We start from the raw sequence: 15,966 nt of genomic DNA on the forward strand, positions 1-15,966 counted from the left end.
GTTGGTCCTGTGGCAGAGTCTCCTGGCCCCTAGCAGCAGCGGAGGTTGAAGGCTGTTCAGATGTCTGGCTAGTGGCAGGGGCCTGCTGTTTTGTGTCTGCCTCTCTCATAATATTGGCCATGTCTGCCAGCACCCCTGCTATGGAGACCAGGGTGGTGTTAATGGCCTGCAAGTCCTCACTGATCCCCTGGTACTGTCCCTCCTGCAGCCGCCTGTTCTCCTGCACATTGTCTATGATCTGGTCCATTGTGTCCTGGGAATGTTGATTTGCTCCCAGGATCTCTGCAAGTGCCTCCTGGAGAGTCGGTTCCCTGGGCCTGTCCTCCCCCTGGCACACAGCAGTCCTCCCAGTGTCCCTGTTGGCCTGTGCCTCTGTCCTTTGAACGGTGTGCCCACTGACCCCAGGTCCCAGATTGTCTTGTGTGAAAAGTGTGGCCTGGGGTCCCTGAAGAGGTGGACACACTGCTGATTGATGTGTCCTGGGGACAGAGGTGTGGGTACGCTGGTTGGGTGCTGTGGTGCTGTTTCCTGATGGGGGAGGCTCTGTGGTGGTGTGTGGCTAGGCCTGGGTAACCGGCAGTCCAGAGGTCCCTGATGGGCCAGGTTGGTCACCCATATCCTGAAGACCAGAGTTGCTGTCATCACTGTGGGCCTTTTCTGTTGGGGGACTGGATAGTGCTGGCACCTCCTCTACGGTGACATTGGCTGGGCCACCTGTAGGGATGTAAATGATGTGTAATTGTTTCTCTGTCTGACATATTGTGCATTCGTGGGTTGCCCTCTTTGTTTGCATTTGTCCTGGCAGCTTTCACTTGTGTAAGTTGGTATATGGTGGGATAGCTGATTCTCTCTAGTGTGCATGCTTTAGTGATAGGTGTCCATGCAGGGCTGTGAGTGGTGTCCATACATTGGTATGGCATGCAGGGCTTGGCATTGGGATGAGTGAGATGTGATGGTGTGTGAGACGTGGTGGGGTGATGGGGTGATGGGAGTGAGGGTGAGGGTGGGGGTATGTGGTGGCAGGCAGGTAGGGGGGTGATTGTAGTAAAGAGCCGACTTACCAGAGTCCAGTTCTCCTCCTACTCCAGCAGGCCCTAAGGATGCATGATTGCCAAGACTTGCTCCTCCCATGCTGTTAGTTGTGGGGGAGGAGGTGGGGCCCACCGCCAGTCCTCTACCCAGCGAGTTGGTGTCTTGCTGCAATGGAACGTACCTTCCCCTGTAGGTAATTCCAGCTCTTCCTGATGTGATCCCTAGTTCTTGGGTGCTATCCCACGGCGTTGACCCTGTCCAGGATTCTTCGCCATAGCTCCATCTTCCTAGCTATGGATATCTGCTGCACCTGTGCTCCAAATAGCTGTGGCTCTATCCTGATCATTTCCTCCACCATGACCCTTAGCTCCTCCTCTGTGAAACGGGGATGTCTTTGTGGTGCCAGGGGTGTTGTGTGAGGTGTGTATGTGAGGGTGTGTTGAACCGGACATTGCCATAGCCATCCCAGAAGGATACAAAATCACCTGTTGAGACCTGTACTAACAAACCAGGAGGAGGAATCGCCATATTACACAGAAACTCCATCAAGATTTCCACCGACACCAAAAACACCCTAGACAACGCAGAGCACCTACACTTTCAAGAACCCTCATCTACAGACCACCAGGACCCCGCCCCCCATTCTGTGACACCATCGCCCTCACCTCCACAGACTACCCACTCCTTGGTGACCTTAACTTTCACCTGGAAAGCACCCAGGACTGCAACTCTACGGCCCTTCTGGACAACCTTGCAAAACTCAGTCTCAAGCAACTGGTCACCTCACCCACCCACTCAGCTGGACACACGCTAGACGCAATCTTCACCTCCAGCAACCACATTGCACAAGCCCCACCTCCCAGTACCAACGACCCCAACGCCGCCGCCCTCAACCCTCACACGATGGCTAGAAACATGTGCAGACTCCCTCGCCCCATTCAAAATAAACAACAACACCTGCACCATCAAGACCGCCCCCCTGGTTCACCACAGAACTTCAGTCTTCCAAACGATAATGCTGAAAAATTGAGAACGCCTGGCGCCAAGAACCCTCAATGAGCAACTACTCCGCCCTCAAGTCAGCCATGCGCAAACATTACCAACTCATCCGGACCTCCAAATGATCCTTCTACAAAGAACGCATGGACAACAACACACACAACAGCAAGTGACTTTTTGCCATCATCAAAGAACTTACCAAACCCAAATGCTGCACCATCGACCCTCCACACTCCCAAGACCTCTGCAACTCCTTCTCCAACTACTTACACCGCAAGATCGCAGACATACACGACAGCTTCAAATCGTCATCACCCACCACCACCTACACAACCAACACCGCAACACCCTGCCGCACCATCCTACTGACCACCTGGACCCCCACCAATGACGAAGAAATCGGCAAAACCATGAGCTCCATCCACTCAGGCTCCCCAACAGACCCTTGCCCCCACCACATCTTCAACAAGGCCAGCCAAATAATCGCTCCCCAGCTCCGGGCCGTCATCAACAGTTCCTTCGAGACTGCAACCTTCCCAGATATTTGGAAAAACACTGAAGTCAACGCTCTTCTAAAAAAAACAAAAGCAGACCCTGAAGACCTCACAAACTACCGACCCATCTCTCTACTCCCCTTCCCTGCAAAGGTCATAGAGAAGATAGTAAACATACAACTGTCTCGCTTCCTAGAAGACAACAACATACTCGATGTCTCCCAGTCTGGATTCTGCAAAAACCACAGCACCGAGACCGCCTTCATTGCCTGTACAGACGACATCAGGACCAGATTGGACAAGGGCGAGACCGTCGCCCTCATCCTCATAGACCTCTCTGCAGCTTTTGACACCGTGGGCCACCAAACCCTCCGCACACGCCTCTTCGACGCCGGAATTCATCACAAAGCCCTGGACTGGCTCACCTTCTTCCTCTCCGAAGGAACCCAAAGAGTTTGCCTCCCTCCTTTCCGGTCTACAACCACCAAGACCATTTGTTGGGTCCCCCAAGGATCCTCCCTCAGTCCCACCCTTTTCAATATCTACATGGCTCCTCTCGCCAACATCATCCGCCCCCAAGGCCTCACCATCATTTCATACGCTGACGACACCCAGCTCATCATCTCCCTCATGAGGAACCCATCTACCGCCAAAAATAACCTACACGCCGGACTCCTCGTCATTGCTAACTGGATGACAGCAAGCCACCCCAAACTGAACTCCGAGATCATCATCTTCAGCCCCAACAAGACAGCAAGGAACGACTCTTGGTGGCCCACCACCCTTGGACCACCCCAACACCCACCACCCATGCACGCAACCTTGGCATCATACTGGACTCATCTCTCTCCATGACTCAGCAAATCAACCCCATATCATCCTCCTGCTTCAACACCTTTTGCATGCTATGCAAGACTTTCAAATGGATTCCTTTAGAAACAAAAAGAACGGTCAGTCGCGCCCTCATAAGCAGCAGACTGGACTACGGCCCTCTACGCAGGGACCACAGCCAAGCTTTAGAGAAAACCCCAGTGAATCCAGAGCACAGCCGCACATCTCATCCTCAACCTCCCTCGCCACAAACACATCTCTGCCCACCTCAGATCCCTACACTGGCTGCCCATCTACAAAAGGATCATCTTCAAAATCCTTGTCCACGCTCACAAAGCCCTCCACGACACCTGACCAGCCTACCTCAATGAACGAATCAACTTCCACAAACCAACTCGACGCTCCGCTCCGCTCCACCGACCTTGCCCTCGCTACAGTCCCCCGAATCCAACGCACCATCTCCGGCGGCAGATCCTTCTCCCACCTCGCCGTCAAAACCTGGAGCTCCCTCCCCACCAACCTACGCAAGACCCAGCATCTCCTAACCTTCAGAAAGCACCTCAAAACATGGCTTTTTCAGCAGTAACCCCCCCCCCCCACCAGAGCCTTGAGCAACTAACGGGTGAGTAGTATGCTTAAGAAATTTGTTTGATTGATTGATTGATTGATAGGGTAATGTGTTGTGGTGTGTGATGTGGGGTGCATGGGTGGTGTATAGGTGTAGGTAGTGTGTGGCTCTGGTTTTGTCTGTGGTCTTGGTGTCTGTCTCGTGCCAATGGTTTGTATTCGTAAAGGGTTGTGGGTAATGTGGGTGGGTGTTTTATAGTGGTGTGGGTGTATGGTTGTGGTGTGTGAACAGGTGTCAGGTGTGTGTTATTTAAATTGACCATTGTAATGTTGTTTTGTATGTGTGTGTCCATTTTGAGCAGCACGGCGGTATGTACCACCAATGGTTTACCGCCATGGAATGTCCACTGTGGTGATTCATGGGTCATAATGTGATGGGCGTAGTTCTGTTGGCGTAACGGTGTAGGTTTTGATACTGCCACTTTATCACTGACCTTTGGTCTGGAGGAATTGTGTATGTGGCTAAATACTGACGGATTGGTGTGTGTGTGTCATAACATTGTGAACGGACACCCGCTGCGGAGGCGATAAGTTGGCGTCAGTCAGCGTGGCGGTAAGTGGGATTTACCGCCAATGTCATAATGAGGGCCTATGTCTCCTTAGGAAATACCTATGCTGATGAAGTGGCTAGGTATTGTGCTCTTAACTGATCTTCTTTTAATGAGGAGTTGAATAGAGGAAGTAATGATGAGACAAGTCAAAATTTCTTCATGACCGCTATTGCTACATGGGGAGAAGTTAAGAGATTGCAGGAATAGGTGACATAGGAAGAACAGCAGAGTTGTGTTAGAACAGGTTGTGCTCAGAGAGATGGGGATGATGTTTGGGTCTGAAGTGATGAGAAAGCAGTGTTGCCAAATAGCTTACTGTCCCCGATGGCAAGATATTACCATAAACAGGCACATATAGATACAGATGCAATGATTAGAACATTCAAGCAAACAACGTACAATCCTAGGATCAGATTGATTGTATAACCAGTATGCCACAGATATGCAACAGATGTGTTACGTGTCAACAAATGAACATAGGGAAATGTACTGTTGTTTCACTGAGTCACATAGGAAGATCGGGAGGACCATTCAATAGAATGCAGCTTGATTTTATAGAATCACCAGTGTGAAATGGGCTGAGATACCTTCTAGTTGTGGCTTGTGTCTTTTCCCATTGGGTCATGGCTTACTTCACAGAGAAATGATACCCTGACAGAAGCAAAGCTGTTATTGTGGGAGCTGATACCTCGATTAGGCTTCCAGACTTCTTTGAAATCAGACCGAGGAACTCATTTCAACAGGGAGATCCTTAAATTGTTGTGTGCAGCTTTACAAGTTGAGCAAAGATTGCATTGCAGTTGCAAACCAGAAGCCTCAGGTCTGGTAGAACAGACTAATGGAATGCTGAAGTCCAGATTGGCAACAGTATGCGAATCCACAACACTGAAAGGGCTAGATGCATTGCCTCTTGTTTTGATGAGTATGCACAGCGTCCCCGACAGGAAGACAGGCTTGTCGCCTCAGGAAATCATCATGAGATATGCTATGAGGTTGCCAGCATTACCGGCATGTGCGCTTGTGAACATTGCAGATTACTTGGTGCTGGATTACTTGAAAAGACTGGCTGACGTAGTTTGTTCTTTGTCTCGTCAGGTTGGAGAAGTCAATGCACTGCTGCAGCATGAGTTTTGCCATGACCTGAGCGCTGGAGACTGGGTGATGCTTAAAACGCATGTAAGGAAAACATGCTTGGAACAAGATTGGAAAGGACCTTTTCAAGTGGTTTAAGTAACCACTACTGCTGTAAAGTGTGCTGTTCTCCCGAACTAGGTACAATCAAGCCCAACCCGCAAAACATGAAAAAGGAATGAAACAGCACCCGTTCCTGAAGGGTCGGTTACAGTGAGTATGAGGGATCTGGTCAGCCAAGCTGTGGGGTCAGGACAAGTGGCTGTCATAGAACAATCACAGTCTGGTTTAATATTGAGAGAGTCAACAGTTCTGGAAGGTACAAAAGGGTAGAAACAAAGCCAGTTGACTCATGCTAGCCCAGATGCAGTTGAAAACCAATTATGCACGAGAGAAAAGAGTTGTATACAGAGATCAAATGGCCCGAGAAACACCCAGTGTTCACAGTAAAAATGTCTCCTACCATTGTTGAAGTGACTGAGGAATCGAGTCAGAGTGACAGTGACACAGTGGGTTGTGCAGAGAAGAGATCAAAGAGAAAAAGGGCGCCAGATCACAGATATTCGGCACCTGAATGGACATACTTTGTAGAAAATGACTGGGAGAAGGAATGTGTTACCTTTTGTGCTAACTATTCGGCTCCAACTTAATATTTTGGAAACTGAAATTGCATTAGAACTGAACTTTTAAATCAGATTGGCATTTGATGAACATGGACTTTACGTGTTGGAAGTGATCATTTGTGATTATCAACTGCTTCTTTATTAGAGACATTTGAACTTTTAGTAAGAGCTTTTGAATATTTGCAAGAAGAGAAAACGCTTGATGACCTTTCTAGAAGATCAAGGACCTCTATGAATTAGTACATCTATTTGTGATTTTTGAAAGTCTATTTTTGATTTGCTTTGCTTACAAGTAAAAAGGACTGAAAACAGACAGTGATAAATCAAGCCATTTTGTTATTTTTATTTTTGAATTTGGCCTTTTTGCCTGAGTCTAGACAAGTCATGGAGTCCAATCAAAATGAGAAGAGTAAATATAGATACATATGTATAGCTGTAATAGTAGCTTTTATAAAAAGGACCCATAGAAAATTGTAGTCACAAGTGCTCTGAGTTTAAAAACTCCTATGTTAGATCATGATTTCCTATACAGAGAAGAAACCCTTTGCATACTGATAGTTCTAAACGAGATCTGTCATCAAATGTGTAGTACAAGTTACTCTCTAAATATGTAGAAACCATTGAAGTTTGTAATTGTTACGTATCTACACAAATCCCTTCATCAGTACAAGAAGGAACCATCTATTATAGTTTGCCACTAACATCTGGAATCTCTAGTAGTTGTTTATTAACATTGTTATCAGCAGGAGTATTTTCAACACTTCTGTTCAAATTATGACCTGGTGTTTTCATGTGTGCCTATCATGAAGCATTTGAGTAGCATTGCCAAAGCGAAAAACATTGACACGGTGGGAGGATTCTTTGAACCTACATTGACATTTGGAACATTATATACACATAGGGATAGTTTGACCTGTATACTTAGCCCTGCAGAGAAGGAATTCATTTGAAAAGGAGGGCAATGAAGTTGTGTATATAAGTGGTGTATATGTGCCTAAATCAAAGACTGACACACATTTTGTAGGTAGTAGTAAATGCAGTCATGTTTTTGTTTTCAAGAATGATTGGACTTTTACATTGAATGGATAAGACCCTGCCATACCAGGTGTTTTTTATATGTGGGAAAGGCTGGTATTGCACTTTACCTGCGAGTAGTATTTCTGAAAATACATCATGTGGATCATTTTAATCATCTAGTAAGGGGTGAGCAATCAAACTCTAGAGCTAAAAGAGAAGTGAGTGCTTCAGAGATAGTGGGAGGTATTTTTGGTTGCATAATTCCATCAGTAGGTGTGATCTTGAATGATATCAAGATTAGGAAGCTGTCAACTATTGTAGATAAGTTATCTACTGAAACCTAGGTGCCATATTATTAATGGACATGGACATGGGTGCTGTGAGATCAATGGTTTTGCAAAATCACCTTGTGTTAGACATTCTTCTCGCACAGGAAGTCGGAATCTGTAAAACTTTACATGCGCAACATTGTTGTACATACATACCTGATAATAGTAAAGAGATAAGAAAGTATACCTCAAATATTACTGGCTTAAGAAATGATCTGAAAGGTCAGCGACTAGTGCATGGGATGCTATGAGTAATGGTTTTTCAACCATTGGTAAATGGTTTGGAAACATGGGGAAAGGACTAGTGGGAACCATCTTAAAACCCTTGTTGATTAAAGCGTTGTGTGCTTTGGTTGCATTTGGAACTTACAAACTATTCAAGAAGCTGAAAGAGAAAAGGGCAAAGACTAGACAGAGGAGGTAAGAGATTGAAATGGAGAATAGGAGAAGCGTGAATTATTGTAACATCAAGAAGTTTGATGATTACAGTAGACCTCATTGAAACAAACCATTAAGGTTTTGAATTGTCTTATATAAATGAGAAATCAACCATTTGTGATGGTGTAGTTCGCTATAAGAGGAGGGACTGATAGAGCTTGAAATTTAGTTGTGTCCCTCGTGTCACAGAAGTCACCAGAATGTGACAATAAATGATTTGTTTGATTCAAAGCACTAATAGTTTAAATGTACAAAGTTGCATTGACATGCTTATAAATGTCCCTTGTTATAATACAGAGTTTGACTTGGGTGGTATGTGAATTAAATTGAATGTTATCAGAACAAAACTGGCATTAAAATGTATTTTAGACTCTATATTAACGGCTACATTAAAACAATATTGAATTTCTAATGACTAGTTAATTGAAAAATGTGCAAAGTGCAAAAATGAGAGAAATGCAGTACTCTCTCATACTTAACGAAATGTGTTAACAAAGATTTATCATTTAAAATGAATGTATTACTCACATTATTGAAGCATTATTAATGCTGAATTCATAATTTTGCATATTTCATGTGTTTTATTAAAGCATATTAATTGAATGTAATTTCATGATTTCTTGCCTTAGCATAATTGAGGCCTTCAGAGTTTGCATTTTTGTGATAATGCTAGAATGCTAATTCAGTTCTTAATGTGAATTTTCTTTTAGGTTACCTTCCCATCAGAAGACGAGGTTTTTGATAACAGGCTCCATTGTTTAAGCATAGAGACAAAGTATCATATTGTCCTTGATGGAAGAATAGTGTGTTAGATGGAGTGACATTGTATACAATTGTTTCAAACTTGCATGGAGTCTCATGGGTGGAAGATGCTCCCATAACAGACCTGGGAAGGAATTTAACTGTTTCGATTTTGAGTCATATGATTAATTTCTATTGGATGATGCCCCTTCAACATGACATGGGCTGATATCTTTCACACATTAGAAAGCTTTGGTAATTCTAAAATATTGACTGACATTTGAACTTTGAGCAGTCCCATGACAGATCCTTGCAATCCCCAGATGCTATCCTGATGCATGCAGACATCCTGCTGATTTCCTGATGCTTTGCTGACGAAGAATTCCTGAATGCTGTATCCATTAGAGAGGTATCTCCCTCTCTACTTGTCCCTTTTGAAATGCCTTTTTAGACTTAGAAATCTTTCAATTTTCCTTTCAGAAGACTCTTGGCGAGCTTCTGATATGCTGTTGCTATCCCTTTTTACATATGTTTTACCCATTTTACTTAGTAATCGAAAGTCCAAGATTAGATTTTTCAAAACTAGTTTTGTCATTTTTGTGCTTTTTGTATTTTGCCTGCATGAGTTCTGCTCCACATATACATTTCCCTGATGTGATTAGTTGTAGGGTTTTCTGCTGCCCTGTCTAAATGTGTAGCTTTGTTAAATTGAATTTGCTGATGATTGTTAATCCTGAGCAACGCTGTATTTCTGTATTTCGGATAATCATTTTAATATTGTGTAGTGTTCTCACATTTTTCGTTGCTTTAATGTTATTTTGACTTAACTTCTTTTATTACCATGGACAACCCCAGGAGGTAATGTATGTTTATAACTTTGAGTTGAGAATATCTTATATGGCTTTGATATTGAGCTTGTAATATATATGTAATCTTATTTCTGATTGGCGTTTTCCTTGTATAGCTAAATGACTCACACTGTCTAAATGTATTGAAAGGTAATTTTTAAATAGTTTGATGGTTCTACCAGACTTTACTGCTGGGTCAAAAGGTCCGTCAACCTCCATGAGCTTTGATTTCTACAAAGGATGAAAATGCTGCAGCACATCCCAGATCTCTGCTGGTTATCTCGTGAGAGAAGGCGGTCCTGACTTCACATTTGGAGGACCTTGCTTTGACATCACAGTCTACAGGAAGCAAGTGTTAAGGAATATCAGTAATGTTATTGTGTTTGTCTGTACCAGTGGATCCAGCGATTACAGTGTTGGGTTTGGCAATTGTTTTCAATGGAATACTAACACACAATTGTATTTGCAGCAGTTTGGCCCCCACTGATATACTAGTTTGCTAAACTAGAGAATCACTGTTCCTTGTCCACTCTGCTGAGAGTTCTCCAACTACTACAATAAGTTGCACAGAAGGGCTTTTAAATGGTGAATCTCTTGCTGGCTTGCACTAAAGTTCTTGTGTGATACTCCCAACGGAAAATGCCACCACATCTGCTTAATGTCATGAAGCCTCTTTACCTTTCCTTCTGAGTCTTTATTCAGCTCTGGTCTTGACCCAACTGTGTCTTTCAATTGAGGAGGGATGAGTGATGGAATGATATAATTTATAACTTCTAAGTTTCTGATTGGAAAAACATTTTAGAGTACATTTTGTCTTTAACTGTGAGCCTTTGGTCATATTGGTTTTTATTATTAAAATTAAAACCAACAAGAATAATTTTTACAAATAGACATCTGCCTTCTCCTGTTGGAGCATGCAATTTTGATAATAATGCTTTAGTGACCCAGAAGTCAGCATTAGGTAATTTTCTATTCCAGTTTAAAAGCTTAACATAGAAAAAAAGCAGTATTGATATGCATTTTAAAATCATTTAAATGTTATTATTATCATGGTGGACATTTTTCCTACCAGAACTGACAATGTGCTAACAAGATTAAATGAATGTTGAAATCATATTATATATATTTATAGTAATGATTAGTAGTAATTTTATTTGTTATGATGAATGTGATTTATTAGTATACAGATATATGTGCTCATAGAACACAATGCATTTATCTGTCATATGATTATTTAACAAAGATTGCAATTATTAATTAAATGTTTTTCATATGCTGAGGATATATTATTAATGCTGAATGTGTAAGCACGCATATTATGTGTGTTTTATCAATAACAACATTAATGCACTATAATTTGTGAGTTAGCATAACTAGACCTGAAGATTTCATATTTGCAACCATATAAAAGTGTTGAATCATTCTTTTTCTCTAACCTGAATTTTTCCACTAGGTTGTTTCTCATGAATATTAACGAGCCCTATTATATTATGTGTAAGATGTGTTTCCCATTGACCTTGGACATTGTTACATGAGGGCCTAAGGACTGAAAGTAAAGAAGTGCCATTGTTTAGCAGACCCTTTTCTCATGTGAACTGTGGAAATCCTCTTGTACCATGGGAAGGAATGCAGATTGCAACAAATGATGCACAAAAGTATTAAACTATTGGATTCACATGGAAAGGAAAGGCGACTTCTCACCAAGCCTGAAAGTTGTTGTGGATGTTGTAAATTTGATTTGTGCTAATAGACTGATTATATTTTGCCCCTTTTTGCTTATTATCATTAAACTGACCAATCAGTATTTTTAAGTAATGGATGGACTTAGTAAGTTTGAGGCAGTCCCCTTTAGAATCTTGCTCTGTTAATTTGTCCTGTGGATGTTTCTTGATTGCCATGTACAGCCTGTATTCTGCACTTTCCCCTGATGATGCCTAATGGACTTTGCTGATGATGTACATGCTGTGCTGATGAACGTGAATTGAATGCTGACCCTACGAGTGGTATATTCTAATACAAATGTTATTTTCCCCGATCTGTTTTTCTTTAGTAGAGCTTAGCATGCTGACAACTGACTGTTTTATTTTTTTTAGTTTAACCTAGCCCAAGATCGATGAATTTGCCAAATTATTTTGTCCTTTCTTTTGACTTTTGCCCCCATTTGCCCGTTCCCACACATGCTTGTCCTAATTTGGCTAGCAGTAGGAAGAACCTATCTCCAAATCCTGATTTCTGATTAATTATAATCTGAGTTGACTAATATATTCACAGTCTTATTTAAAGAGTGTTTCTGTCTCATAACTGATTGCTTTATTAAATTGCATTCTTCTTCTTGAATGTTTAATGGTCTTGATGATGAGTAGATTAAATCTGTTTCATAGATTTGGTCAACCTATGGTGTTTGTCTACCTTTATAATTTGATTATGCACCCAATTTATGTGACCTTGACTTTGTGTTTATAAAATAAAGCTTTGAAACTTTTTTCAGAATGGAGTATTGTTTCCGCAGGTGAATTGGTCATGGTGTTTAAAATTTGTTGTCTGGGTTTGAATTGATTGTGTATGATTACCACACTCCTCACTGGGTCTGAAGATCCCATCGACCTCGAAGAAGCATTTTTTAATGCTGCGAAGGATGAGAAAAACACGTCAGCACTCCTGTGCTTAACTTAGTACTATTTTTAAAAAAGGCATATTGACATTTTACATGTGGATATCATGTTGCATTGAATTAAGTGTGATCTTTGTAATTATTGAAAAGAGTGTAATAATTTAGGGCTGTATTACAAGTTTGTAGTTAATGAGACCGCCAAAGTCACAGTGGTGGTTGGAACGCCACACTCCTGGCGGTCCAACAGACCAGATTATGACCCTGGTGGTTAGACTGCCAGGAGACCACCGCTAAGGCCAGGATCACAGATCCCGACAGGTTGGCAGGGGTTGAAGTCGTGGTCAGTCACGGCAGCGCTGAGTTCAGCACCACCGTGCTGATCACGACTTCCCTTTCCATCAGCCTTTTCATGGCGGGGTACCCACCATGAAAAGGTTGGAGGAACAGCAGTGCGGGGGGGGCACAGGAGGGCCCCCAAACTGCCCACGTCCATTTCATGGGCAGTGCAGACCCTCCCCCCCCACCCATCACCTTCAGAATGCGCACTGTCTGCTAGGGCAGGCAGTGCACATTCTGAGGGTGCTGGGGGCATCCTCTGTGCGATGGGTTTGGCCTCGGCTCCCTGAGGAGCTAAGGCCAGTGCTGCTGCACTGTTTTGACTGGGCTGACCAGCAGAAACCTCCTGATATGGTGGAAACATTGTAATAGGCCCAGGGGAAGGCCTCCAGCTTTGCGTCGGTCTCCTCCCCACAGCTCTGCCAAACTCATAATGAGGCCATTAGTTTTTAAATAACTGAACACAAAGCAGACCTTTTGTGGTGAATGGCAGAAAGCATGAGATGATCACCAGTGGCTGAATTGCACAATATGTAACAGCCAGTCTGGTTCAAATTCTAGCTTCTCTTCTTGACCAAATTTTGTGATTCTCTGTAAATCACTTTACTTCACTGTGCCCCATTTGACCGGGTGACAAATTTGTGGGCACCTTGGGCCAGTCTAGGGTGTGTGCTATATAAGCACTTGAAGTGTTGTGGGTTTTATCATGAACTGTAATTTCACTCCAAAGAAAATAACATTTGCAATATATACCGTGCCCTTGGCAATTGACACTCATAGCATTGTAGTCAGAACATTGTAAGTGGGAGGTGTTTATGTTTAAATACAATTGCTTTTAACATATGACAGTGCATTGACAATGTATCTTACTAAAGTGAAACCCAAGTGATCAAGAACTAACTTATGTATGATTTGAAATAGTCTGATTGTATTTTACTTTAAGTCAGTTAAATTATTCACGTGCCAAATTAAAGTTTTTAATGACTTGGTTCATAGAGAGACTCTTAGTGTAACACCAAAACCCCTTGCTCAACTCTGGCTTGTCTCACTCGAGAAAGTTGCTTGCTCGACAAGCTCTAGTGACACTAAACTTCAGTTTACAGTAAAATGCTAGTCTCATTTGAACATTCAATTGAAACACAAGTGACTGGGGTAATAATAGCTCTATGATCAGGCTGGGACAAGCAATAAAGTCACAGCGCTGAAAAGTGATGTGGAAAACCCTGTGCAAGAGTGTTTCGGTGATGAACGAGAGATCAGAATTGAGAGGACCGCAACGACTAGAACAGCATCTATGCGGAAATAAAGCGGCCATATTTGAAGAAATACAGTTAGTTACCGATGTCGGCAAAATCTAAACTCAATAATAAATGTTATTACTTTGCTATAAAAATTGTATTATTCATTTTTTATTTAGAAAGTTGGTCTGCAATTCTCTAAGAAAATTTAAATTGCTTTAGGGTGAGCTTAAAATCATATTTACATGGGTTGTGAAGAACAAATTGAACTTAATTTTTTTCATTAATCTTTTATTTTACTCGTTCTGTTCTGCTTCTTTGCAATGATCTGTCGATATTTCTACATCTAGAGGGTACCCTTACAACGTGGCCGCCTATTGCGAGGCTGGCAGAAGAACGTTGTTTCTACCCAGAATCCATCGGGACTGACACTGACGTGGCCGGTGGGGGGACACCGGGAGCCGCCATCTTGTTTGAAGGGAACCAACGCCTCGGAGGAGAAGCGGAGGCAACGCCGACAGCGGGCGTGGGAGAGAGCCGGGAACGGGCGGCATAGGGTGAGGCGCTTGGTCGGACATTACAGGCTGGGGTAGGGAAGAAGCGGAATTGAGCAAACTAGGCTGAATATAAAGGGCGAAGAGATGCACTAATAGCAAGGGAAGGCCTAAGTAAACGGAGGAAGGGTACGAGGAGAGTTAAGCGAAGAGAATCCTGGTAGAGGTGGGGGAAGTCAGTTCCATGGGGTATCCCTCTTCGACTACAGCAGGGGAGTATCAACAGAAACAAGGGCACTGAGAAAACGGACAGGTAAAGAACGCAAGGGTGGGCTGGGGTGGCGAGAGCAGAGAGCTTTGGTTGGGTGCTGCTTGGTTGGGAGATCGGTAGTTCCTAAGCCCTGGTCGGCGTTTGGAGCTTAACTCTGAGAGATAGGTGTTCAGGAGTGGACCACTGGTATATTATGGGGATTGAACATTGGTAGCCCTCTAGTATGATGTTGATTACTGGGATAAGTGGGGACGGCAAAGCACACTGGTATCTGGAGGGATGTTGAGCACTGGATGAGTGATTAGGCTGAGATGGCGGTAGTAAAACTGGAAAACTGTGTGGGTTTTCGTGGCCGTAGTAGTAAAATAGGTATTCCGATATGTAGTGCACACTAGACAGACATTTGAAGTAAATCAACTGCCTTTCATAAAACTGGGCGTATCACTGATAAGTGAAACTGTGTGTATATACATATCCAGGAAAGTGCGGGCCCAGGTCTTTCTACGTTTCTGTAGATTCCCCATTAGAGCAGCCACGTGAATTCAGACGCCCGATGGTCAGACCCCAAGTTTGGCTAACCACTGATCGTCGTAGTTTTACTTTTGAGCAGCCTCGGCAAGTAGCTCTTATGTCTAACGCACTGAACATTGCTGTTAAGAGCAAACCATATATAACATTAGTTCGAAGATTATCGGCCAAAAAATAAGTCCGAGCATTAAAATTATCTATAATTACTAAGAAATCGTGCGCCCCACCCCAGTAGCTCTTTCTTGAGTTCGTATGTCAATTTTAATCCTAATAACTCGGTCTTATAACGTGAGCTGTTTCCACATAGGTCTGTGCGTGTTTCTTTTAATACTGAGTGAATTGGCAAGCGCGGGACATGTTTTTTTAACCACTGGAGTATATAAGAACGTCTGAAGCCTGGAACACTGGGTGGTGGTAGTAGTAATTTAGAATACTGTAAGGTGGTCTGATCTCTATGCATCCTACGTACTTTTAGTAGACGCCCTGAATTATTAACTCGTTTTAAAATAGTATTATCTAATTTCTTATTGCGGTCGTATTCTAACAAGTTTTATTAATTAAATCAATAAAGTTAAGCATACATTGAGGACAGGGAGCACAGACTAACTTAACGCCAGCAGGAAAGTTTGAGTCCCGATTTATGTCTCTGGGTGGGCGAAGTTTATTCCCAACAGCGGAAAATCCAGGAGAGAAGCTCAGGCCGCGTGGCGGAATGCTTCGTTTTCTTGTATAACCTTCCAGTTAAATACAATAATAGTTTTGTGGAGATCCCCATTTAGAAGAGCTTCTTTTAGTACTTGATTATCCTTGAAACTGTGCACTCTGCA

The 15,966-nt window shown here is 43.0% G+C and overlaps 1 protein-coding gene across 2 annotated transcripts in view; it reads left to right on the plus strand.

Annotated features, from left to right (window-relative positions):
- The first annotated feature begins 14,267 nt into the window (after positions 1-14,267).
- Positions 14,268-15,966, plus strand: part of ARF1 (ARF GTPase 1) — a 145,728-nt gene continuing 144,029 nt past the window's right edge. Inside the window, exon 1 of one of the 2 annotated variants that reach the window (XM_069210982.1) lies at positions 14,268-14,403. The gene's annotated coding sequence lies outside the window, so the exon portion shown is untranslated. Of the gene's footprint in view, positions 14,654-15,966 lie in introns of both variants that reach the window. The other variant, XM_069210983.1, reaches the window with a different exon arrangement.

Source organism: Pleurodeles waltl, chromosome 10, assembly GCF_031143425.1.
Source record: "Pleurodeles waltl isolate 20211129_DDA chromosome 10, aPleWal1.hap1.20221129, whole genome shotgun sequence".
Classification (NCBI taxonomy): Eukaryota; Metazoa; Chordata; class Amphibia; order Caudata; family Salamandridae; genus Pleurodeles; species Pleurodeles waltl.